At 47.9% G+C, this 27,228-nt stretch overlaps 1 protein-coding gene across 5 annotated transcripts in view; it reads right to left on the bottom strand.

Moving 5' to 3' along the window:
* LITAF (lipopolysaccharide induced TNF factor) overlaps window positions 1–16,594 on the bottom strand; it is a 38,751-nt gene extending 22,157 nt beyond the window's left edge. The window contains exon 1 of one of the 5 annotated variants that reach the window (XM_050774611.1): window positions 16,530–16,594. The gene's annotated coding sequence lies outside the window, so the exon portion shown is untranslated. Of the gene's footprint in view, window positions 1–15,442; window positions 15,533–15,707; window positions 15,842–15,895; window positions 16,118–16,529 lie in introns of those variants that run through there. The other 4 variants (XM_050774607.1, XM_050774609.1, XM_050774610.1 and 1 more) reach the window with 4 other exon arrangements.
* Between the last annotated feature and the right edge of the window lie 10,634 nt (window positions 16,595–27,228).

Genomic DNA, 27,228 nt, shown 5'->3' with positions numbered 1-27,228 from the left:
AAGTTTTAATTTTTTTTGTAGAAATGAGGTCTTGCCATGTCGCTCAGGCTGGTCTCGAGCTCCTGGCCTCAAGTAATCCACTTGCCTTGGCCTCTCAAAGTGCTGGGATTAAACTAACATAATTTAAGACATGGAAATTTCAGAAACATCTCCACGTGTCCCCCTGTTATTTACAAGAGTCACAAAGTCACCCATAACTCAGGGACAGCAGGAATTGCGTGGATTACGGCCTAGCCAAAGGAAAACCCAACTGTTACTCAGCGTGAAGAGAAGACACAGATGACAGTGAACAGGCAGGGCGTGAAGAGGGAAATGAAAAGTGCTAAAAGAAAGGTAAGACAATGGGGCCAGGCGCGGCGGCTCACTCCTATAATCCCAGCACTTTGGGAGACCGAGGCGGGTGGATCACTTGAGGTCAAGAGTTCGAGACCAGCCTGACCAACATGGCAAAACTCCATCTTCACTAAAAATGTAAAAATTAGCCAGGTGTGGTGGTGCGTGCCTGTAATTCCAGCTACTTGGGAGGCTGAGGCAGAAGAATAGCTTGAACTTGGGAGGCAGAGATTGCAGTGAGTTGAGATGTACCACTGCACTGTAGCCTGGGCCACAGAGTGAGACTTTGTCTCAAAAAAAAAAAAAAAAAAAAAAAAAAAAAAAGTTAAAATGGCAGAATTTTAAGGCAGGTCAAATCTTTCAGAGCAGAAACTCTAAGACTCAGCCTCCTTGGTTCAAATCCCAACTCTGCCACTTCTAGGGTGTGCAAACTAGGGTGGGACGACGCTCTAGTCCTCCTCTAAAGCAGGGAGATGCAGCTAAAACCACACGGAGACAGATGATCAGGCTGCATATGGTCAGCGAGAAGTCACATGACATCACACACCTGCTGATGGGACATCACACACCTGCTGACTGACGGGAGGAGGTGAGAAGGGCCTCCGTGGCCTTCCTCCCCTCAACCCACAGCCCCATATAGTCATGAGAAAACCTGAGGGCCGGGCACGGTGGCTCAAGCCTGTAATCCCAGCACTTTGGGAGGCCGAGACGGGTGGATCATGAGGTCAGGAGATCGAGACCATCCTGGCTAACATGGTGAAACCCCGTCTCTACTAAAAAATACAAAAAACTAGCCGGGCGAGGTGGCGGGCGCCTGTAGTCCCAGTTACTCAGGAGGCTGAGGCAGGAGAATGGCGTGAACCTGGGAGGCGGAGCTTGCAGTGAGCTGAGATCCGGCCACTGCACTCCAGCCTGGGCGACAGAGCAAGACTCTGTCTCAAAACAAACAAACAAAAAACAAAAAAAAAGAAAACCTGCCACAGGGCGCCAGGCCCGCGCTCCTCAAAACTGTCAAGGTCACGGAAAACAAGAAAGTCCAAGAAACTGTCAGAGACCAGAGGAGAATGAATAGAGAGGTGACAACTGAATACGACGTAGAACTCTGGCACAGAAAAGCCTTAGTTGGAAAAACTGGTGACGTCCAAATAAAGCCTGGAGTTTGGTAAGCGGTAATGCAGCAGCATCAGAGAAGCAGTTGTGACCAGTGTCCCGCAGTCAAGTAGATGCTGGGTGACAGTATACAGGAGCTCTCTGTATTAACTGTACCCACTTCCTGCATATCTAAAGCTCTTTTTCTTTTTTCTTTTTGAGACAGGGTCTCACTCTGTCACCCAAGCTGGCGTGCAGTGGTGCGATCTCGGCTCACTGCAACCTCCGCCTCCCGGGTTCAAGCAATTCTCATGCCTCAGCTCCCTGAGTATCTGGGACTACAGGCGCGCACCACCACACCTGGCTAACTTCTTGTATTTTTGGTAGAGATGGGGTCTCGCTATGTTGCCCAGGCTGGTCCCGAACTCCTGACCTCAAGTGATCCACCTGCCTCGGCCTCCCAAAGGCCAAGGGTTACAGGAGTGAGCCACCGCACCTGGCCATAAAAGATTTCTTTTAAACCCCATAACCGATGCCATTATCATGGTATCATTTTTCACCTGTCCACCAGGCAAAGAGCAAAATGTTGGTAACACACACAGAGAGCTAGCGTGGGGTATGGATAAACTGAGGCTCCTGCAACAGAAACGGCCAAAACAATTTAACATGCACAAGTCCAGCAACTCTTCCTCTAGAAATGTGTGCTGGCAATAACCCCCATATGTGGCTGAAATGACAAAATGACAAGCACATGGGGTATTCACTACAGCGTTGCTGGTAACAGCAGAAGCCTAGTCCACCAGCAAGGCACGGGTACCAATCAGGGATGGTCCCTCCCCGCAAGGTACTGAAACAAGGAAGAGTTTTATTTGGGGAAATGCAATCATCGCCAAGATACACCATCACGTTTAAGGAGCCAGGACACTGTTTGTAGTGTGCCACTATTTGTGTATGGTGAGAGAAGAAGAAACACTTTTTTTTTTTTTTTTTTTTTTTTTGAGTCTTGCTCTGTCACCCAGGCTGGAGTGCAGTGGTGTGATCTCGGCTCACTGCAACCTCCACTTCTCAGGTTCAAGCACCTCTCCTGCCTCAGTCTCCCGAATAGCTGGGATTACAGGCGCCCACCACCACACCCAGCTAATTTTTTATTTTTTGTAGAGATGGGGTCTCAGGATGTTGACCAAGCTTGTCTCAAACTCCTGGGCTCAAGCAGTCCTCCCACTTTCGCCTCAAAAAGCGCTGGGATTACAGGTATGAGCCACCATGCCTGGCCTAGTAGTTCTTTATATAATATGCATAAAATGTCTCCAAAGGCATACAGAAGGAACTTAACGGTCAGTGTTTATAGGGAGGGGAACTGGGTGGACTAGGGGATGGCGTGGGGCAAACACTGGTCACTTTTACACCCTTGTTGGTCTTCTGTATGTTGAACCATAGTAATATTACATATTTACAAAATACACACTTTTTTAATTAAAAAAGAAAGTCTCCTCTGCAAACCTGTCTCTGCCCTCCCCAGGCCTCCGACCCGGTCCTTCTCGCCTCTGGGTAAAGGTGATGTCATCACAGCCCTTTGTGTTCCTGCCCAGCACCTGGCCCTGGGACCTTCCCTGTTTGCTGAACGATTAAAGCTTCTAATTATTTCTATTTGGTAAGATGTTCCCTTTACCACTCCCGCTATATCAACCCTAAAATTTGCACTAACAACGTCCTATTTGTCAATATAAAGTTCTTTTTTCTCTGTTTTGAGACAGAGTCTCATTCTGTGGCCCAGGCTGCAATGCAGTGGTATGACCTTGGCTCACTGCAGCCTCTGCCTCCCGGGTTCAAGCGATTCTCCTGCCTCAGCCTCCCCAATAGCTGGGATTACAGGTGCCTGCCACCACGCCCAGCTAATTTTTTTTATTTTTAGTAGAGACAGGGTTTCACCATGTTGTCCAGGCTGGTCTCGAACTCCTGACCTCAAGTGAACCTCCCACCTCGGCCTCCCAAAGTGCTGGCATTACAGGCGTGAGCCACTGCATCTGGCCAAAAGTTCTTTTTTTTCATGTTGCACTATGATCCAGTTTTCCTCCAGGGGATTCTAAAGGCCAGTGCTGGACAAGGGATTGGGAGATGTGGACCCTCCCTTGCCAGTCTTATGGGACCTATATAGGGAGGCAAAGTCAACCAACAGGGGCAGATGTGGGACAGATATGAAGGGGAGACTTTTTTGGTGGGCAGGGGCACAGTTTCTAGGAGCGAGTGGAGGATCTGGGGACAAGGGCAAGGGGGCAGATCTTGGTACAGCGGGGACAGACACCCAGAAGCCACATACCTGCGTCCCGTGGGGCAGCTGAGCAGTGTGGGGCCAGGAGAGTGAGGCTGTGTTACAGGAGCCTTCACACCATGAGGTGGGCACCAGCACCTGGGTTTATGGGGGACCCCACAAAAGGGGTTTCTATTTCAACAACCAGCAGTCCAAAAGCAACTTGAAAACCCCCAGAGGGATTCAACTCCTGCCAAGAAGGGGAGTTCAGAGTCTAAAAATAAGCTTTAAAACCTAGAATACCAAGAGAACCATCCACCGCAGAAGCCACCCCAACAACTCGCCATCAGAGTAAACACACATCAAAGGTCTCATGGCCCCCCCGCCAAGGGTGTCTTCTCCCGAGAACACAAAAAAACCACATCGAAACGCAGCAGAAACCCCAGTCTCCTTCTGGTGTTGCTTCATTCTGACCCATAGCCTCTGTAAACACTCCCCCGAAAAAAGTATCTTAACCTTTTTCTTTTATTTTTTCTTTCTTAAATTGAACTTTGTTTTACAATCAGGGTCACGCCGTGTTGCCAAGGCTGCGGTGCAGTGGTGCAATCACAGCTTACTGCAGCCTGGGTTCGAGTGATCCTCCCACTTCAGCCTCTCAAGCAGCTGGGACTCCAGGCACATGCCACCATGACTAGCTAGTTGTTTTAATTTTTAATTTTTTTGTAGAGATGGGGTCTCACTATGTTGTCCAGGCTGGCCTCGAGGGATCCTCCCAAAGCATTGAGATTACAGGCATAAGTCATTGCACCCAGCCTTAATCTTTTTTAAAATCGATCCCAGCTGGGTACGGTGGCTCACGACTGTAATCCCAGCACTTTGGGAGGCCGAGATGGGTGAATCACTTGAGGTCAGGAGTTCAAGACCAGCCTGGCCAACATGGTAAAACCCCATCTCTACTAAAAATACAAAAATTAGCTGGGCAAAGTGGTGCATGCCTATAGTCCCAGTCACTTGAGAGGCTAAGGTGTAATTGCTTGAACCTGGGAGGTGGAGGTTGCAGTGAGCTGAGATCATACCACTGTACTCCAGCCTAGGCAACAGAGCAAGACACCGTCTATAAATAAATAAATAAATAAGTAAATAAAATCCCATATTCCTCTCTGCTTTCTTACAATCTGCAAAAAAGAAAAAAAAAAAAGAGAGAGAGAGAAAGAGAAACAGAGAAAGCAAAGAAAAACGTTTGTGTCTACATCTGTGGTTCTACACTGTCCCAGGCTGCCAATAGTCCAACATGGTGCTGATGGCAGCTCCATTCCACCACCACAATTTGCTGCTTCAAAGCCTCTGAGGACCTGGACACCAGCAGAACCAAGCGTGCAAGGACTTTGTGTAACACAAAGTAAGAGCTCATAGTTGCCTCGGGCGCCTCCTCTGAGTGAGGTAAACAGGCTTGGGCATCTGCTTTGATGATAAATATCTACCTTATTTGGAAGTCTTCTATTTGTTTACTTCCTTTGTTCTGGCCAAATTCCAGATGACTGCAGGTAGTCTAACTGTCTGTCTTTGAAAATTCCAGAAAACAGCCATCTTGCCTTTAGCAAGACTTATGGATAACGTGGGAACAGGCTGGTGGTAGACGTTACCTGTCACGTGCTTCTCATGCCTGTTTCACTTCCCCTGGCCGGCAACACATGATCTAGCCCTTGATGACATATGCCTTCCTCCTGCTTCCTAATTGCTTCCTGTCTGCAAGTTAGGTTCTATTAATATTTCCCTAACTGGACCATATTACGTTACCCTCCCTCGACCCCAGGGGAAGCGATGTGATCTATATTTCCCCACCAGGCCTTGAGAAAGCCACGCGCATCTGACATCCTTGTACAGCTGACGTCTCCTGTGCCCATAAGGCACATCTATCCCATCTATGACAGGGTATCTATGGCATCAGCTCATAAGAAGTGTTTATTTTATTATTATTATTATTTTTGAGACGGAGTGTCCCTCTTGCCCAGGCTGGAGTGCAGTGGCATGATCTTGGCTCACTCCAGCCTCCACCTCCCAGGTTCAAGCAAGTCTCCTGCCTCAACCTCCCGAGCAGCCAGGATTACAGGCACCTATCACCATGCCTGGCTAGTTTTTGTACAGTTAGTAGAGACAAGGTTTCACCATGTTGGCCAGGTTGGTCTCAAACTCCTGACCTCAAGTGATCTACCCGCCTCAGCCTCCCAAAGTGCTGGGATTATAGGCGTAAGCAACTCGCGCCTGGCAGAAGTGTCTATGTTTTAAATAAGACAAGACAAATCTTCCTCATTGACAAATTCCAAATAGTATGCATAGATACTCCCCCTCCAGGAGATGCACTTTTCTTTTCTTTTCTTTTCTTTGAGACAGGGTCTCACTCTGTCACCCAGGCTGCAGTGCAGTGGCACCATCATAGCTTACTGTGGCCTCAGCCTCCTGGGCTCAAGCGATCCTCCTACCTCAGCCTCTCAAATAGCTGCGACTGCAGGTGTGCATCAACAAGTCCAGCTAATTTTCTACTTTTTGTAGAGATGGGGTCTTGCTCATTCCACTCTTTCCAGGCTGGAATGCAGTGGCTTGATCATAACTCACTGCAGCCTTCAACTCCTGGGCTCAAGTGATCCTCCCACCTCAGCCTCCTGAGTAGCTGGGGCTACGCCCAGTGATTTTTATTTTTTTTAACTTTCCATAGAAATGGGGGTCTCACTATGTTGTTCAGGCTGGTCTTAAACTCATGGGTTCAAGTAATCCACCCGCCTCAGCCTCCAAAACTGCTGGGATTACAGGCATGAGCCATGGCACCCAGCAGGAGGTGGAACTTAATCTCTCCCTTTCCTCTCCTGTGTGTGGGCTAGACTCCATGACTCTCTTTCAAAGAACAGAGTCGCCGGGCGTGGTGGCTCATGCCTGTAATCCCAGCACTTTGGGAGGCCCAGGCAGGCAGATCACCTGAGGTCAGGAGTTCCAGACCAGCCTGACCAACACAGAGAAATCCCGTCTTTATCAAAAATACAAAATTGGCCAGGCACGGTGGCTTATGCCTGTAATCCCAGCACTTTGGGAGGCCAAGGCAGGTGGATCACGAGGTCAGGAGATCAAGACCATCCTGGCTAACACGGTGAAACCCCATCTCTACTAAAAATACACAAAATTAGCCGGCGAGGCGGCGGGTGCCTGTAATCCCAGCTACTCGGGAGACTGAGGCAGGAGAATGGCGTGAACCCGGGAGGCAGAGCTTGCAGTGAGCCGAGATTAGGCCACTGTACTCCAGCCTGGGCGACAGAGCGAGACTGCGTCTCATAAATAAATAAATAAATAAATAAACACAAAATTAGCCAGGTGTGGTGGCACATGCCTGTAATCCCAGCTACTCGGGAGGCTGAGGCAGGAGAATTGCTTGAACCCAGGAGGCGGAGGTTGCAGTGAGCCGAGATCGCACGACTGCACTCCAGCCTGGGCAACAGGAGCAAAACTCCATCTCAAAACAACAAAAAAAGAAAGAAAGAAAAACAGAGTCTATGAAAAGGGAAAGAGAGTAAACCACAAGTGAGAAAACCTGGCAAACACCTCCTTTTCACTCTCTCCCTTGGTATTAATTAACATCAGGAATCCTTTACTCTCTCCCTTGATATTAACATCCGGAATGTCATGTGCATATCAGGTGCCCTCTGATGTGACAGGATGAGAGGGACACTTTACCTCTGTGGTCTTCTCCTGCCAGAACCCATAACCCCATTGGAATCATGTGAAAAACATCAAACAACCCTGATTTGAGGGAAATTCTACAGAATCCCTGAGCTTCAAAAAGTGTCAAGGTTATGAAAAACAAAGCACGACTGAGAAACTAACACAGCCAGGGAGGCTGAGAAGACAGGATGACTAAATGCAGTGTGGGACCGGGCACGGTGGCTCATGCCTGTAATCCCAGCACTTTGGGAGGCTGAGGCAGGTGGATCATCTGAGGTCAGGAGTTCAAGACCAGCCTGGCCAACATGGGGATAAATAAATAAAATATATTTATTTATAATAAATAAAATATTTATTTTATTTATTGATAAATAATATATCAATGATTGATAAAATATATCAATGCAATGTGGTACCCTGGGGTTAGGACCCTGGCCCAGAAAAAAGGACATCCGTGGGAGAACCAGGAACTCCAAATAAAGTCTGGAGTTTGGTGAACAGTAACATACCCACCACATCAGTTTCTTAGTTTGACAAATATACTGTGTGATGTAAGATGTTAACAATGGAGAGAACCAGGAACTGGGTGAGGAACTCCCTATACTAACTTCACAACTTTCTTGCAAATCAAAAATTATGCCAAAATTGAAAGTTTATTTAAATACCTTCAGGGATTACACTTATAACTGAGCCAAATAGGTATTGGGGCTCAGGACACACCACCCCAAAATGACTGTAGGAGACTGGAATATGTCACCTCAGGATCTATTTCTTTGGCATATTTCGAGCTGATTACTCTTAGAAACTGCAGACACAGGAGTAGCTCTGAAAAGCTGTCCTTTGATATAATAAATTGAAATCTACAGGTTGAGTATCCCAAATATGAAAATCCAAAATCTGAAACATTTTGAACACAGACATGATGCTCATAGGAAATGCTCATTGGAGCATTCTGGATTTTGGATTTTTGGATTAGAGATGCCGAACCAGTAAGTAGAATGCAATATTTCAAAATGTGAAAAAAATCCAAAATCCGAAACACTTCCAGTCCCAGGCATTTCAGAGAAAAGATACTTGATCTGTGTAACTAAAGTGACTATCATAGGACCCTCATTAACCAGGGAAAATCTTCTCTTTTTTTTTTTTTTTTTTTTTTTGAGATGGAGTCTCATTCTGTGGCCCAGGCTGGAGGGCAGTGGTGTCATCTCAGCTCACTGCAACCTCCACCTCCCAGGTTCAAGCGATTCTCCTGCCTCAGCCCCCTGAGTAGCCAGGATTACAGATAACTGCCACCACATCTGACTAATTTTTATATTTTTAGTTGAGATGGGGTTTCACCATTTTGATCAGGCTGGTCTCGAACTCCTGACCTCGTGATCCACCCACCTCGGCCTCCCAAAGTGCTGAGATTATAGGCATGAGCCACCAGGCCCAGCTGGAAGATCTTAACTTAGGAGAGGAGATTGAAGGTTGACACCTGGTCACAAGCTATCACCTGTTCTTCTGAGGGCTACTCTGAGACAACTTTCATCATTCAAGAGACTTTTTATCTGCATAACAAGGCAACCTTTGTTCACTATACATTTCCTCCCCTCACCCTTCTGTAACCTAGCACTACCTCCCTCCAGGAGCCCCAAGCCCCTATTCCTTTTTCTTTTTTATTTGGAGACAGGGTCTTGGTCTGTCACCCAGGCTGTAGTGCAGGGGTGCTATCTCAGCTCACTGCAGTCTCAATCTCCCAGGTTCAAGCTATCCTCTTGCCTCAGCCTCCAGAGTGGCAGGGACCACAGGCATGAGCCACCATGCCAGGCTAACTTTTGTATTTTCTGTAGAGACAGGGCTTTGCCATGTTCCCCAGGCTGGTCTGGATCTCCTGGGCTCAAGCGATCTGCCTGCCTTGTCCTCCCAGAGTGCTGGGATTACAGGCATGAGCCACCACGCCCAGCCCCTTATTCCTTTTTTGTAGCTCAGGCACACTAGATAAATGTCCATCATCTGACCTTGCTTTGAGTTTCACTTTCTGTGGGACTCCCACATTTACGCATGGAAAAATGTGTATGTATTTTTGTCTGTTAATCTATCAATCATCGGTTTATTTCATAGACTCAATTATGGTAACTTCAGAAGGCACAAAAAAAGTCTTCCCTCTCCCCTACATAGGCCAAGAGTAAGAAAAACTATAAGGTGAAATGAAATAGGCAGGTCTCACCCCAAAGCACTCAATTTCAATTTAAAAAAAAGAACATTTGGCCGGGCGCGGTGGCTCAAGCCTGTAATCCCAGCACTTTGGGAGGCCGAGGCGGGTGGATCACGAGGTCAGGAGATCGAGACTATCCTGGCTAACATGGTGAAACCCCGTCTCTACTAAAAATACAAAAATCTAGCCGGGCGTGGTGGCGGGCGCCTGTAGTCCCAACTACTTGGGAGGCTGAGGCGGGAGAATGGCGTGAACCCGGGAGGCGGAGCTTGCAGTGAGCCGAGATCACGCCACTGCACTCCAGCCTGGGAGACACAGCGAGACTCCGTCTCAAAAAAAAAAAAAACAACAACATTAGAGTGCTTTGGGGTGAGGCTCATGCCTGTAATGGCAATACTTTGAGAGGCCGAGATGGATGGATCACTTGACTCCAAGAGTTTGAGACCAGCCTGGGCAACATGGCGAAACCCTGTCTCTCTACAAAAAAAAAAACAAAAAAAAAAAACACTAAAATTAGTGTGGTGGCTGAGGTGGAAGGATGGCTTGAGCCCGGGAGGGAGGCTGAGGCTGCATGGAGCTGTGGTCACGCCACTGTACTCCAGCCTGGGCAACAGAGCAAGGCCCTATCTCAAAAAACATATAAATAAATGAAGTATATTTTGGTTAAATGCCAAAGATTAAGTGGGGGGAAAAGGAGAGTTTCTGATACTTCTAACTAATGAGGTGAAAAATAAAAAATAAAATAAAATAAAAAGATACCTAGAATTTCAGCAAAAGAACAGGTTTTGAAGGAACCTCCCAAACTCAGTCCAGCTGAATGCATATTTACGCCTGTCCACAAGTCTGCACTCCCCTCAAAAGGTATTTCACAACTTCCACAAAGGAAGGACAACAAAATCGAGTTCACAGAAGTAGAGAAAAGAACTGTGGTTACTGGAGGTTAGAAAGGGGAGGGGAAGAGAGGCTAGAGGGAGGTTGGTTAACAGGTACAAAGTTACAGTTCAATGGGAGAAAGAAGTTCTACTGTTCTGTAAACTGTAGGGTGAATATGGCTAACGATGATTCCGTCTATATTTTCAAATAGCTAGCAGACTTCTGAATGTTCACAACACAAAGAAACCATAAGTGTTTGAGGTGACGAACATGCCAATTACCCGTTGATCAATTACACACTGGAGACATGTATGACAATATCACTCTTTATCCCATAAATGTGTATGATTATTATGTGTCAGCTAAAAATAAAAGAGAAAATGGTCAATGGCTTTTTAAAGGGTTTGAAAATAAGAGCAAGATATAGTGAAATATCTATTTTACTCACAACGGAAAAAAAAAAAAAAAAAAACCTCCCCACAAAGCTTCAGCCACATGTGGGTGGTAAACTCTTCTAAAAATATATCCTCAAGTTGTGTATAGAAGTGTTTTCTACATTTGGGTATCAGATCAACACATAAAAGGGCAAGGCCTTCAGAAAGATGCAGCGGCTTTTTAACCACCAACTTAATCCTCGAAGATCGATTCTTCCAGGAAGAAAAAGGAGAAATATTCAATTCTACTCTGGTCCCCACCTCCCAGCCCCCAGAAAAGAAACACTAAGCTAGGTCCATGAATATGTATATCGCAGAAATGACCCCAGAATAAAAAGGGGATTCCTTGGGCAAAAGAAGGGCACTCACATGCAAATTGTCAGGTCTCCTAAGAAAATAGCCTAGTTTGTAAACAAGATAGAGTACCAGCTGCGAGGGTCAAAAAGGTCTGGTCTTTTAGGGTCTCTGGAGAAAAAACGTTATTTCCAATAATGTGAGCACAGTGGATCCTGACTATAATCAACCCTCCCAAATTGTATACTTATTACATTGAATATTGCTTAAAATTCTTAAACTAAGGACTGTCGCTTGGCAGGTTTTAAACTACGATTCTGCAACATGGTTTTTATTGTCATGGAATTTAACCTGCCTGTCATTCCTGAAAATGTTCAAGGTGAATGGTACGTCTTAAGCCATAAATGGTTAAGCAGGAAGGATTTAGACAAAAGGGGAAACCCGGACCTCCAGCTCTCTTTGGGAAAGGAAGCGAGAAATTGGCCTTCGGTTACTTGATCCCAAACAAATTCTAATTTCAGTAGACCTCAGTTAAAAGTACAGAAGCTCAGAGTGAAATATTTCAGAGAAATGTGTGCCAATTCCATCTTCTGAGTTCAGGCGGTTTCTGCAGGGCGGTATGTCCCTCAAGTCAAAGATAAAGTTACCACAATCTTAAAGCCAGGTTCAAGCATGGCATAACAACAAATCATAGTGATTTGTGGAATGGAAAATGCTTCCATCAGGGAGCTGGGCTGCTCCCCCACAATCAGAGTGGGCAATTTTCCTCTGGATTCTGGGTGAAACCACATGCCCAGTTTCCACATGAATGACGGGTTTTCACCAAACAGTGCAATGAGATCATTAATAAGATTGAAACTGCATTAGGATACAAAATTGTACGAACCCTGATTATGATTTCATAGAAAACAGGCACAAAGACAAAAGACAGAAGCCGCCCGATAAGGACAGCCAGTGGGAGTTGTTTCGTTCTGACTATGAGATTATGCCTTTCTTCTTTATCTTCCATACTTTCTTTAATTTTTTTTAATAAAAAATTTCAAACTATCAGTACATCATTTAGGAATAACCTCATGCATTCAAGATTAAGGCAAGTCATCATTAAGCTCTTAAACACACCTGAGGCATGCTGTCAATTATTTCTAAGTCTCCATGAGCTAAATAGCTTAAATTCTCCAACATTATTTTCTCTGAAGCCTCCAGCTTTGGATCCTGGTATATAAACTCCTACGTACTATGAGGTGAGCAGAGAATCACCATCACACAGACAGCTTCCAGAATGGTTCTTTTCTTGTGTCCATGCCTTAAGCTCTATGAAATTACACAGTTCTACTGAAATAACCTGCAGCCAAGGGACAACTTCATTAGCTACAAAGCCGTTGTCACTGGTGTCCAGAGAGTCAATCAACACAGGCTCAAACAAGATGAAATTATGAGGACCCTGGAAAATGCCACTTGACCTCAAATAACAATTCTTAGGCAAGTAAACATTAATCAAGTTCAGAACAGACCATGGGTGGCCAAACGCGCCCAGGAGATGTCAAAAATGTGTGTGCTAAAGAAACACAGAACTAAGGAAGTCTATTTACCTGATAGACCGCCTCACCCACGGGGCTATTTTCACTGCCATAAAAGCGAAAACAAATAGAGGACAAGTCACAGTGCCAAGAATCCAGGACTTCCTCTTGCAGATCCTCTTTTTTCCACCCTCACTGTAGCTCTGGGGAAATTCCTCTTCAGTGGGAGAAGTTTAAGTCACAAAACGGCACCAGCCCATTCTCAAAGTGCTATTACACACCTCTGAGCAGTAAGGATGGGTAATGTCAGCAAAACATGCACTGTTTATTTTCTTGAAAATTCACTTAGGCTGGAAACGCCTTCCAGCTCTTTCCTCTCAGTGGATTTTCCATTTAGTGTCTTCAACCACCTGGGCTTGGCTGTACCTCCTCCACAGCTCTGCTGAGACCCTCCTGTTTGTTTGAACTATGTCCACATGTTCCTTCTGCCACATGTGCTCAGGCCTCAGTTTTTCCATGAAACTTTCTCTAACTCAGCTGCCTCCTTTCCACTGCTCTCAAGCCCTTTCCGGAGTTACAAGGGTGTTAGCAAGCACCAACTTTTTCGCCTGTGTTTACTTCTACTTTCTACCCGTTGTGTAAACCCCTCAGGACCAGGAGCCATTCTTTTGCATCCTTTACATGGCAAGGGTAGCGCTTTATTTCTCAACAGCCAGCCCATAAAAGGAACAGAAGGAACAAAAGGAAATGGATTCACCAAAGACAGTGAATTACACTTCAATGTAGTATTTTAGAGACTTAAGAAATTGACCAGGTGAGGTAGCTCACACCTGCAATCCCAGCATTTTGGGAGGCCGTGGCAGGTGGATCACTAGAGGTCAGAAGTTTGAAACCAGCCTAGCCAACATGGCAAAACCCTGTCTCTACTAAAAATGCAAAAATTAGTTAAGCGTGGTGGCACCCAACTGTAATCCCAGCTACTTGGGGGCTGAGAAACGAGAATTGCTTGAACCCGGGTCGGGGGCTGAGGGGTGTGGGAAGGGTTAGAGGTTGCAGTGAGCCGAGATCGCACCACTGCACTCCAGCCTGGGAGACAGAGTGAGACTCTGACTCAAAAAAAAAAAAAAGAAAAGAAATTGATCCTACGTCTTAGATCAATCACCCAGTCACTTAGTCTTTGACAACATTACAAGATACTTTCTCAAATGTGAATAAATGCATCTATTATTCATGCCTTAAAGTAACAGGAAAGAGGAAGATAGGCCTCCCTCATGGTAGATTACAATTAAATGTTTCTTAGAGAGTTTGGTGCACATTTAGTTCCCAGAGCAAGGGCTGGTAGAGAAGAAAGCCAAGTGCAACATGGGTGTTACTCAGTGCCAGGTAAAGCAAGTCACAGGCCATCTAGATCCTGCTCCAACTGATAAAACCAAAACACTGGTGGAATTCCAGATACCAGCTTGCACTTCTCTCTGCATCTGGGTTCGTCCTAAATAGGAAGTCCTAAAGAGTCACTCTGAGAAGGCAGGGGGTGAGAGGGCAGATGAGGCAGCCAAGCACACATTAAGGCAAATCACGGCTTTCCTAAAGAGGACCCCAATCTGGGCTTCAGGCAGTCTTTGAACCAGCACCAGTGCACCAGGCCAAGGGGAGGAAGGTATCCTCTTTGGGAAGACTGGTAGGAGCTCGGAAGGCCCGGTGGCTTCCAGAAACTAGATTTCCCAGTGACCACTGCTCTGTCCAACAGTCAGTGACATCAGCTGCACTGTCGGGAAGTAGAAAACCAGTGAAGGTCCAACTAGCCTGGTCCCTGAAGCATGACTGGCCCTTCCAGAACACACACCTTTCCCGTCACCTCCTCTCCCTGACCCTGAAGAGCTTCGGGCACACCACCAACTGACCACCTAGATCCACAGTGACCTGCAAACCAGAGCGGGGAGGGTATTTGCCTAGCTTGGCAGGGAGGGGCGAGGTCCACTTCTGCCACCAGTCACCAGCTGGTCCCACCAGCACCTACCCGGCACCAGCGGTGGACGGTGAGCGGCGTCTGGGCCCAGAGCTGGGTGCCATCAGCAGTGAGAGGACCTCTGCGCTCGCGGGGTGCCCACCTTACCCCGCGGGGAGGGGTCAGGCCTAGGGGCCACGGCCCACTTCGCTGACTTTCACCTCCCCAGGGTCTCCCAGGGCCCTCGGGTGTCCGTCCCGGATCTTGTGCGAACTCGCGGGGGCAAGCGGAGAAACGCGGGTACCCGCGCCTCTAGAAGCCAAATGTATGCAAACAGCATTCCGGAATTCGTTGGGGTTTTGTTTGTTTTGGTTTTGTTTCTGAACCCCCGGGGAATATTTCTGGAAGTCTCAACCTGAGTCACTAGAGCGAATTGCGCCTTTTTCTAAAAAGCCCAGGGGCCGTCCTCTCCCCGTAGGGGGTCGCGGCGGGCAGCGAGGGCCGCTAGTTCGGGTGGGGGCCAGACGACCCCGCCACACGCGATCGGGCCACTCCGGGGCGCAGGAAATGAGCCCAACCGCAGACGCGGCCGGGACCAGGGCTGGGAGGCCGGACCCCGCCCCGGCCCGGCCCCTACGCCCTCCGCTGTGCCTCGATGCCGGCAACCCGCCCGGCGCCCCCCGGCCTCCCGGGAGCCCCCAGCCAAGGGCTCGGTGCACTGGGCGCCCAGCAGGTGCTGGCGCCACGGGCCCTCCGCTCTCCCCCTCTGACCCCCAAGCCCCGGCGTCCCCGCGCCGCACTCACCGCCGCCCGCGCCGCCTGTCGAGCCGGGAGGTCTGAGCTGGCCGCGCGGGCGCCCCGGGAAAAGGGCCGGGCGGCGGGGACGGGGGCGGGGGCTGGACCCGCCGGGGCGGAGCGCGGCCAGCTCGCGCTTCCGGCTTCTCCCGCCCCCGCGGCCCGCACCTGGGCCCCAGACTAGACCACTGCCCGTTCCCCGCCTCACTCCGATCGCCCCCAGGCTTCACCCCACACCCCGCTCCCTCGCCACCCCAGAGCCCCCCAGGCTTACCCCTGAGACGCCTCGCGCGGACCTGGTGTCTGCCCGACTCTCCGATCCTGCCCCTGCCTCCCGGTGCCAGCACCCCCCACCCCGCCCCCGACAGCCTGACCCTCCCTCCGGATTTGCCGCTCGCAGCTCTCCCCACTTTCCTCTCTCCCCCCGCCGCTCCACCACTTCCAGGCGGCGGGACCACCAACCTCGACCCCGGACCCGCGCTGGGGCGCTCCCAGCCCTCTGGAGGACGGCCCTTCTCTTCCTCTAACTCTACAGACGCGTCCGGACTGACCAAGACACTCTGTGCCTTCGGGCAAGTTACCCACCCTCTCTGAGCTCGGCTTCCCGTCTGCAAAATGGGCACAATAGCAGTCCTGTCTCCTAAGACCGACTAGGAGTTAACTGGGAAGATGGGGGTAAAGTTTTTAGCACGGGATAGGTATTACGTAAGGCTTATCAGCTGTTTCTCCGCTTTGTGCGCCCAGGGTGGCCCGTGCCCCCAGGTAGGCCTTTCTCACTGAAAGAAAGCTCTGGAAATCAGTAGCTCCTGTTTCCACATCTGCCTCTAAATGGGTGCCATCTCCCCGTCTGCTTGGAGCCCCATCGGCCGGCTGCAGTGATCACAGCAGCAGCCTGGATCCAGCAGGCTCTCTGGGAAATCATTAGAGGGAATTAAGAAACGTGCCTGGCTTTGAGAGTACACAGAGCCAGGAGATGGGCAGAACCCTGATGTGGCCATCCACAGACAAACGCCATTTGGACAGGGAGCTTCTGAGCCCCATGCTGGCAAAGACCTGAATCTTAGAACCCACCGGTGCCCAAATCCCATGCCTTTACCTGAGGTCCTAAAGATAGGGAGGCCCAGATAGGGAGTATGGCTTGTCCCGGGTCCCTCAGCAAAGTGTCCCCAGCCCCAAGTTCTTGCCACCTTGTGCCATGTCCACTGACGGGCCACCCTCAGCTGTGGATGAGTTACCTCCCGCCCTCCCTCCCTGCCTCCCTCCCTCCCTCCCTTCCTTCCTTCCTTCTTTCTTTCCTCCCTCCCTGCCTCCCTCCCTCCCACCCTTCCTTCCTTCCTTCCTTCTTTCCTTCCTCCCTCCTTCCCTCCCTTTTTCCCTCCTTCCCTCCCTCCCTTCCTCCCTCCCTCCCTTCCTTCCTTCCTGTAAAAGCAGTAGTGAGCCTGAGTTTTCTTCTGTCCTTTACTGAATAGTACCACATCTTCATTTGTTTTTCTTTCCCCAACTGCTGAGCAGCAACAGGAGCCAACTTTGTGTTTTTATGCATCCTAAACACTTACCACGGTTGTGAGCTTGCAATTATTTATGGGCAGAGCTATAAGACTGTAACTCTTTTCTTTGATCCCCAAAAAACCACAGAGATTGAATTTCCAACCCAAGGCTTCCAACCAGGGGATAAAAGTAAACTGGGCCACATGAGCATCTCGATAGACAGAAAAAGCATTTGAAGAAATCCAATAATGCTTTCATGATTTTTTTTTTTAAAAAAATACTCAAACTAGAAATAGACGGGAACTTCCTCAACTTTAGGGCTTCTGTGAAAATCCCACAGCTAATGACACACTTAATGGTAAAAGACTGGATGTTTTCCCCCTAAGAGCAGGAACAAGCCAAAGTACCCACTCTGGCCACTTCTGTCCAACATTATCCTGGCGGTTCTGGCCATTGCCATTAGGCAAGAAAAATAAAAGCATCCAGATTGAAAAGGATAAAGTAAAGCTATCTCTACTCACAGATGATATCATCCTGTATGTAAAAACACTAAAGAATGTACAAAATACCTATTAGAGCTAATAAACCAGTTCAGCAAGGTTGTGGGATTTAAGATCAACATACGAAAATCAGTTGCTCTTTTTTTTTTTTTTTTTTTTTTTTTTGAGACAGGGTCTCTGTCACCCAGGCTGAAGTAAAGTGACTCGATCACAGCTCACTGCAGCCTTGACCTCCTGAGCTCAGGCGATCCTCCCACCTCAGCCTCCTCAGTAGCTGGGACTACAGGCATATGCCACTGTGCTCAGCTAATTTTTTTGTAGTTTTTTGTAGAGACGGGGTTTTGCTATGTTGCCCAGACTGGTCTCAAACTCCTGGGCTCAAGCCATCCACCTGCCTGGGCCTCCCAAAGTGCTGGGATTACAGGTGTGAGGCACCATGCCCAGCCAGTTGCATTTCTGTATACTAGCAATGAGCAATCCAAAAATGAAATTAAGAAAATTGTTCCATTTACAATAGCCTCAAAAGGATAGAAGCTGGGTATGGTGGCACACACCTGTAGTCCCGGCTACTCAAGAGGCTGAGGCGGAAGGATCCCCTTGAGCATGAGAGTTTGAATCCAGCCTGGGTAACATAGCAAGACCCCATCTCTAAAAAAAAAAAAAAAAGAAGGAGAGAGAGAGAGAAGACAATGTAATACTTAGGAAAACGTTTAACTAAGGAAGTTCAAGACCTATACACTGAAAACTATAAAACATTGCTGAAAGAAATTAAAGAAAACCTAAATAAATGGAAAGACATTCACGGACCAGAAGATTTAATATTGTTAAAGTGGTATATCAGTCAGAAATCTTTCAAAGAAAGAGAGAGGAGATATATACATATACAGATGGTACCAGACTTAACGATGGCTCAATTACGATTTTTTAACTTTATGATGCTGATACACATTCAGAAGAAACTGTACTTCAAGTACCCTTACAAGCATTCTGTTATTAACTTTTAGTATAGTACTCAGTAAATTACATGAGATATTCAATACTTTTTGATAAACCAGGCTTTGTGTTAGATGTTACTGCCCAACTGTAGGCTATGTAAGTTGTTCTGAGTACATTCAAGGTAGGCTAGGCTAAACTTTGATGTTCAGTAGGTTAGGCATATTAAATGCTTTTTTTGTGGTTTTTTTTGTTTGTTTTTTTGGTTTTTTTGGTTTTTTTTTTTGAGACACAGTTTCACTTTGTTGCCCAGCCTGGAGTGCAGTGGCTCACTGCAACCTCCGCCTCCTGGGTTCAAGTGATTCTCATGCCTCAGCCTCCTGAATAGCTGGGATTACAGGCATGCACCACCATGCCTGACTAATTTTTGTATTTTTAGTAGAGACGGACTTTCACCATGTTGGCCAGCCTGGTCTCAAACTCCTGGCCTCAAGTGACCCACCTGCCTTGACCTCCCAAAGTGCTGGGATTACAGGCATGAACCACCATGCCCAGTCTAAATGCGTTTTCAACTTACAATATTCTAAACCTACAGTGGGATTGATCAGGACATACGCCTGTCATAAATTGAGGAGAATCTATCTATCTGTAGAGAGTGAGAGACAGAGGCAGACGTACAGAGAGAGATTTCAAGGAACTGGCTTACACAATTGTGGGTGCTGGCAATATCAAAATCTGTAGGGCAGGATGGCAGGCTGGGAACTCTTGGGCAGGAACTAAAGCTTCACCCGTTGGTGGGAGTGCTTTCTTTCTTCTTTTAGACAGGGTCTCATTCTGTCATCCAGGCTGAAATGCAGTGGCAGTATTATAGCTCGCTCTTGCCTTGACCTCCTGAGCTCAAGTGATCCTCCCACCTCAGCCTCCCAAGTGGCTGAGACCACAGGCATGCACCACCACTCCTGGCTATTTTTTTTTTTTTTTTTTTTCCTTTAGAGATGAAGTCTCACTATGTCTCCCAGGTGGTCTTGAACTCCTGGGCTCAAGTGATTCTCCCACCTTGGCCTCCCAAAGTAATGGGGTTACAGGCATGAGGCACCCTGCCTGCCACAATTTTGCTATTAATGCCTTTCAACTGATTGAATTAGGATCATCTGGATTTCCAAGGATGCTCTCCTTTACTTCAAGTCAACTAAAATTAACCACATCTGAAAAATACTTTTACAGCAACTTCTAGATTGGTGTTTAGTTGAATAACTGGGTACTATAGGCTAGCTAAGTTGATGTGTAAAAGTAATGATCACAAATGGCAATACTTCCCAAAGTGATGTACAGGTGCAGTGTAATCTCTGTTTTTGTTGTTGTTGTTGTTGTTTTTGAGATGGAGTCTCGTTCTGTCGCCCAGGCTGGAGTGCAATGGTACGATATTGGCTCACTGCAACCTCTGCCTCCTGGGTTCAAGCGATTCTCCTGCCTCAGCCTCTCGAGTAGCTGGGACTACGGGTGTGCACCACCAAGCCTGGCTAATTTTTGTATTTTTAATAGAGACAGAGTTTCATCATGTTGGCCAGGCTGGTCTCGAACTCCTGGACTCAAGTGATCTGCCAGCCTCGGCCTCCCAAAGTGCTGGGATTTCAAGTGTGAGCCACTGTGCCTGGCCCGGGTCCAATGTAATCTCTATCAAAATTCCAGCTGGCTTTTTTGGCAAAAATAGACAAGTGGATCCTAAAATTAATATGGAATTGCAAGGGATTTCAAATAGCCAAAACAATCTTGAAAAAGAACAAAGTTGGAGGACCCACTGTGTCTGTTTGTTTACAGTTTGTTTTTGAGACCGAGTCTTACTCTGTTACCCATTCTGTGGTGTAGTAGTGCCATCATAGCTCACTGCAGCCTCAAACTCCTGGGCTCAAGCAATCCCTCTCACCTCAGCCTCCAGAGTAGCTGGGACTACAGGAGTGCACCACCATGCCTAAGTTTTAAATTTTTTGTATAGATGTGGTCTCACTATGTTGCCCAGGCTGGTATTGAACTCCTGGGCTCAAGTGATCCTCCCACCTCCACCTCCCAAAGTGCTGGGATTACAGGCATGAACCACTGCACCTGGCCCACACATTCTGATTTTAAAACTTACTACAAAGCTACAGTAATCAAAGTATGTGGTTCTGGCATACGAATAGACATATAAATCAATGAAATAAAATTGAGAGTCTACATATAAACTATACATCTATGGTCAATGAGTGCCAAGACCATTCAATGGAGAAAGAGTCTTTTTTTTTTTTTTTTTTTTTGAGACAGAGTCTCACTCCATCACCCAGGTTGGAGTGCAGTGGTGTGATCTTGGCTCACTGCAACATTCACTTCCCAAGTTCAAGCAATTCTCCTGCCTCAGCCTCCCAGGTAGCTGGAATTACAGGCATGCACCACCACAGGCTGGTGTCAAACTCCTGACCTCAAGCAATCTGCCCACCTTGGCCTCCAAAAGTGCTGAGATTACAGGCATGAGCCACTATGCCCAGCCAAGAGTCTATTTGACAAGTGGTGCTGGGACAACTGGATATCCACATGCAAAAGAATGAAGTTAGAATCCCTACCTCACATCATATACAAAGGTTGAATCATTCAACTCTTAGAAGGAAACAATAGCATAAATCTTCGTGACCTTGGATCTGACAATGGTTTTATAAATATGAAAGCAAATGCACAAGCAATAAAATAAAAAATAAATAAATTGGACTTCATCAGAATGGAAAACTTTTGTGCGCCCAAGGACACTATCAGGAAGTAAGAAGACAACCCACAGAAGAGGAGAAAATGTTTGCAAATCATATATCCGATAAGGGTCTAGTATCTAGATTATATAAAGAACTTTTACAACTCAGCAAAAAAAAACCAAACAAAACAAATTGGCACTGAGGCCGGGTACGGTGGCTCACGACTGTACTCCCAGTACTTTTGGAGGCTGAGGCAGGCAGCTCACCGGAGGTCAGGAGTTCGAGACCAGCCTGACCAACATGGTGAAACCCCGTCTCTACTAAAAATACAAAAATTAGCCAGGCATGGTGGTGGGCACCTGTGGTCCCACCTACTTTGGAGGTGAGGTGGGAGGATCACCTGAACCTGGGAAGTCAACACTGCAGTGAGCAGAGATCATGTCACTACACTCCAGCCTGGATGACAGAGCCAGACCCTGTCTCAAAAGAAAAAAAAAAAAAAAAGGCAAAAGACTTGAATAGACGTTTCGCCAAAGAAAATATACAAATGGCCAAGAAGCACATGAAAAGATGTTCAACACCAATAGTCAGCAAGGAAATACAAATCAAAACCACAATGAGATACCTCTTTATACTCATTATGATAGCTACAAAAAAAAAGTTTTTGACCGAGCACGGTGGCTCATGCCTGTAATCCCAACACTTTGGGAGACCGAGGTTGGCAGATCACTTGAGGTCAGGAGTTTGAGACCATCCTGGCCAATATGGTGAAACCCCATCTCTACTAAAAATACAAAAATTAGGCTGGGTGTGGTGGCTCACGCCTGTAATCCCAGCACTTTGGGAGGCCAAGGCAGGTGGATCATGAGGTCAGGAGATCGAGACCATCCTGGCTAACATGGTGAAACCCCGTCTCTACTAAAAATACAAAAAATTGGCCAGGTGTGGTGGCGGGCACCTGTAGTCCCAGCTACTCAGGAGGCTGAGGCAGGAGAATGGCGTGAACCCGGGAGGCGGATCTTGCAGTGAGCCGAGATCGCACCACTGCACTGTAGCCTGGGCAACAGAGAGAAACTCTGTCTCAAAAAAAATAAATAAATAAAAATGCAAAAATTAGCCAGGCATGGTGGCAGATGCCTGTAACCCCAACTACTCAGGAGGCTGAGGCAAGAGAATTGCTCGAACCCGGGAGGCGGATGTTGCAGTGAGCCGAGATTGTGCCACTGCACTCCAGCATGGGAGAACAGCAAAACTCTGTCTCAAAAAAAAAAGTTAATGGAAAATAAATATTGGGAAGGATGTGAAGAAACTGAAACCCTCATACATTGCTGGTGGGAACATAAAATGCTATAGCTACTGTTCCACCCCAAGGTGTATACACAAAAGAACTGAAAACAAGTACTCAAGCAAAAACTTGTATGAGAATGTTCATAGCAGCAGTATTCCCACTAGTCAAAAGGTAGGGATAACTCAAATGTCCATCAGTGAATGAATGGATAGACAAAATGTAATCTATCTCTACCACAAGTATTGGCCATAAAAGAATTGAGTGATTTGACCATAAAAAGGAGCAATGCACTGATGCTTTCCACAACATAGAGGGACCTCAAACACATTTTGTAAAATGAAACCAGACACCAAAAGCCACATATTGTATGATTCCATTTACACAAAATGTCCAGAATAGGCAAATCCGTAGAGAGAGAAAGTGGATCTGTGCTGAAAGAATTGGGGAGTGACTGCCCAAGAGTATGAGGTTTCTTTTTAGGGTGATAACAATGTTCTGGGCTGGGTGCAGTGGTTCATGCCTGTAATTCCAGCACTTTGGGAGGCCAAGGCAGGTGGGTTCCTTGAGGTCAGGAGTTTGAGACCAGCCTGGGTAACATGGCAAAACCCTGTCTCTAGAAAAAAAAAAAGTACAAAAATTAGCCAGGCATGGTAGCACACAGCTGTAGTCCCAGCTACTTGGGAGGCTGAGGTGGGAGGATCACTTGAACCTGGGAGGCAGAGGTTGCAGTGAGCCGAAATGGTGCCACTGCACTTCAGCCTGGGTGACAGAGTGAGACCCTGTCTCAAAAAAAAAAAAAAAAAAAAAAAATTAAGAACTCGATATTGGTGGTGATTGCAAAACACTACATGCCACTGAATAGTACAGTTTAAAATATTTAAAATGTTAAACTTTGTTATGAGAAGTGTATCTCAATTTTTTTTTAACATAAGCTAGGCATCTATGCAGGCATAGCAGGAGGAGGACAGGCAGGCTGTGGTTTTATAGGACGTCTGTCAATACCCCAGGAATCACATGGACCAGAAAGGAAGATGCTTTTCCTCTGGGTGTACTCTGAAACTTCAGACATGAAGTGGCTATAGGAGGAAAAACTGGTTCCCTAAAAGAATGCAGACTATGATCCCACTTATTTTGTAAAAAAGAAAAAGAAAAAGTAATACACACATACACCTGGAGGAAAAGTTTTCCAAGGAAAAAGAATGCTATAGAGGCTGGGTGTGGTGGTTCACACCTGTAATCCCAGCACTTCAGGAGGCTGAGGCAGGTGGATCACTTGAGGCCAGGAGTTTGAGACCAGCGTGGCCAGCATAGCGAAACAAAAATTAGCCAGGCATGGTGGCTCGCACCTGTAATCCCAGCTACTTGGGAGGCTGATGCAGGAGGATCATTCGAACCCGGGAGGTGGAGGCTGCAGTGAGCTGAGATCATGTCACTGCACTCCAGTCTGGTCAACAGAGCGAGAATCCTTCTCAAAAAAATAAAAATTAAAAAAAAAAAAAAGCTATAAATAGTTGTCCCTGAGTGATGTCATTAGGGAATTTTTCGTCCTTTTGCTACTCTCCATTTTCTAATGTTTCAAGAACAAATGCAGGTTGCTTATTGAAAAAAACTAATTTCCAAAAAAGGAACCCAGTTGCCAGTAAACAGCCCCCACTGACTGGTCTGCATTACCCATTAACAACGAATTCCGGTCACTCATAATTCCGTAACACCTTTCCATTTCCAAAACATGTTTCCCACATACATCACACGCTTTATGCTCAAAAAAGGTCCATGCAGCCCCGATTCTTCCAGCTGAGTTATGCAGACGGGGAAACTGAGACCAGGAGGACAGGAGGCTTGCCTAAGGTTGCACCCCCAACCCCAATCCTGGCTCAGTGGCCTCGCCCTTAGCCTGGCCAAACCCTTTGTTTCTGCTGCTGCCAAGATGGAGCTGAAACGGGGTGAGCTCATGGGCAGAAGGAGGCTTTAGGGAGTGTTACTGGATCTAGCACATAACTATACGGGGTGCCCAGTTAATCTGAATTGCAGAGAAGTAGCAAATGCCTGCTTGTCATTTGTATAGGTGTGTCCCAAATGCTGCAGATCTGTAATTTGTCCCTAATACTGCGCAAGACATACACCAAACAATCATTTGCTATTTCTTTGGAATTCAAATGTAACTAGGCATCCTGGGTTCCATCTGGCAGTGCTCGCTGTGAGAGCTGCCTCTGGCCAGGACAGGACATCCGAGTCAGCAGGCGGCCCGGCTCCACGTCCAAGGGCAGTCCCTGGTCACCGTCTGTGGGTGATGGCACCTGCAGCCAGTGGCCCAGGTGGAGGCCCAGGTGAGCTTCCCAAGCCCTGTGATTAATGGGTCAACCCTTCCTCTGGGGGCGTGGGAGACCATCCCAGAACAGGCTGGGTAACATGGCAGAAGACGAAGGCCTCCATCTTCACCAGGCCAGGAGAAGCAGCCCAGCTGGATGGCAGGTAGGGCCTTTCCTGCCTGCCCAGAGTGAGGCCCCGGTTATCTGCTTCAGGGCAGGGGCCCTGTAAACCGTAGGAAGAGCGTGTTCTCAGGATGGGAGGCCTGATCCACTTAATAATGACACACAGGCGTCCTCTTGGCCACAGGGATTGTGCTGCGTGACTGTGTTTGTATTTAACAAAACATATCCGGGTCACAGCAACTGGCATCTGATGCAGAATGAAACCCCAATAGAGGAGGAGGAGGAAGAGAGAAGTAAGGGCGGGGAAGGGGAGGAGGAAAGGAGGAGAAGGGGGAGGAATGGGAGGATGAAGAGGGAAGGAGGCAGAGGGGAGGAGGAGGGGGAGGAAGGAGGTAGAGGAGAGGAGGAAGGGGAGGAGGGAGGAAAGGAGGAAGGGGAGAGGAGGAGAGAGAGGAGGGGAAAAGGAAGCGGGGGAGAGGGAGGATGGGGAAAGAGAGAGGGAGGAGGGGAGGGGGAAGGAGCAGGGGGAGAGGGAGGAGTGGAGAGGGGAAGAGGGAGGAGGGGGAGAGTGAGGGGGAAGGAGCAGGGGAGGAGGAGGGAGAGAAGGAGGGGGAGGGGGACAGGAGAGGGGAAGGGAGACGAGGAAAGAGGAGGGAGAGGAGGAAAGAGGAGGGGGAGGAGGAGGAGTTGGTGGGGAGGAGGGAGATAGTGATGGGAACACAAGCTGAGTACCCACTGGGCACTGGGCCCTGGAATGTAAAAGCACTTTTACATTCACCATCTCGTTTTATCCTTACAACAATCCAGCTGTTTTACAGATTGGGCAACTGAAGCCCAGACAGGTAAAGTAAGATGCCTGGAATCACACAGCAAGAAGGTGACTAGGGGTGAAATTTGTGCCAGGCCTGGCTGATGCCTGAAGTTGTCAGGCAGTTTTCTCACCCTCTCAGGTGGTGTGTCCCGGAAACCAGGCACCATCTCAGGAGCTAGAACTGGGGTAACAAGATGGGGACCCCAATTCCCCTGGAGTTTACATTCTGGTTAGCAGCAGGGCAGGACAAATGCATAATAAACAAATACTCTGTGACCTTGGGGTCATCTACTGGCACTTTCTCTTCCTTGTAGCCTCCAGGAAACACATGTCTTCATAACACTGAAGAATTTCATTCTTTGAGCTCCATTCCACAACCCAGTAGGGGTGTGGGGAGGGGCTGGGCAATGGAGTGCGGGTGGAGTATGAGTCATAGAATTATAGTCGCCTAACGAATAGTCACAGTCACATAGGCCACCGGACTCCGCTCTCCCAGCAACCCTATGAGGGAAATATTATCATCTCCGCTTTACAGACTTAGCAATAGAAGCCCAGAGAGGTCAGGCAGGTTGTCAAAGGTCACACAACCAGCACATGGCAGCAGTAGGATTTGAACCCAAGCTGTCTGGCTCTACGTCCATGCTCAGTCCCCATGCTGTGGAGAGGTTCTAGAGCTTAGAGCTTTCTAGATGGCCCAGATCTGTGACTTTTCGGCCACAGAACCTAAGAGTCTTCCCTTCCAAAACAGTGTCCTACAGAGCCCAACTCAGAACAGAAACAAGCACTTAAGGTGAGGCAACTCACTGCCATCCGCAGTCTGAAGGAGGGCCGTCTGCCCGCCCGTTTTCCCCGCTCCAGCCCCGTCATTTTATAGCTGAGGCCCAGAAAGGGGCTGGGGATCTAAAGGCCTCACAGCCAGGCTGGAAATGGGACAAAACCCAGCATGCTTTTTTGCTTTCTTTGTTCTTGGTAGAGACAGGGTCTTACGTAGTCACCCAGGCTGGAGTGCAGTGGCTCTATCATAGCTCCCTGCAGCCTCTGCCTCCTGGGCACAGCAATCCTCCCGCCTCAGCCACCTCAGTAGCTGGGACTATAGGCATGCGCCACCATACCAGGCTAATTTTTTATTTTTTGTAGAGATGGGTTTCCTAGGCTAATCTTAAACTTAATCCTAGGCTCAAGTGATCCTCCTGCCTCAGCCTCCCAAGGTGCTAGAATTACAGGCATGAACCTCTGTGCCCAGCCAAAACCCCAGCACTCTTGGGTCTCCATGCAGGTTCCTCCCCTTTCTTGGGGCACCCACTGAAGCCCCGCTGTCTCTCCAGGGGCTGAGCCTTTTTTTGCCCCAGACAACACCAAGCTAAGATGCCACTCTCCTTCTCGGCTTGCAAAAGGACTTCTTTGTCGGAGTTTTCTCCCAGATGCACCATGGTTGGGCTGTTTCTGTATTTCCTGATATTTGAACCTCCATGTCAGTGTTTGTCCATCATCTGAGGCGCCTGGCACGAGCTACGGTGGCTCAAAGAGCGCTTCTCTTCCTGAGGCCAGAAGGGGAAGCGCAGGTAGGAAGCCGTGCCTGTGGGTACTGGGAAGCCATAGGTTGCTCAACCTCCCGAGGGGGTAACCAGG

The sequence above is a fragment of the Macaca thibetana genome, chromosome 20, assembly GCF_024542745.1.
Source record: "Macaca thibetana thibetana isolate TM-01 chromosome 20, ASM2454274v1, whole genome shotgun sequence".
Lineage (NCBI taxonomy): Eukaryota > Metazoa > Chordata > Mammalia > Primates > Cercopithecidae > Macaca > Macaca thibetana.
This window is presented reverse-complemented; position numbering and strand designations above follow the sequence as displayed.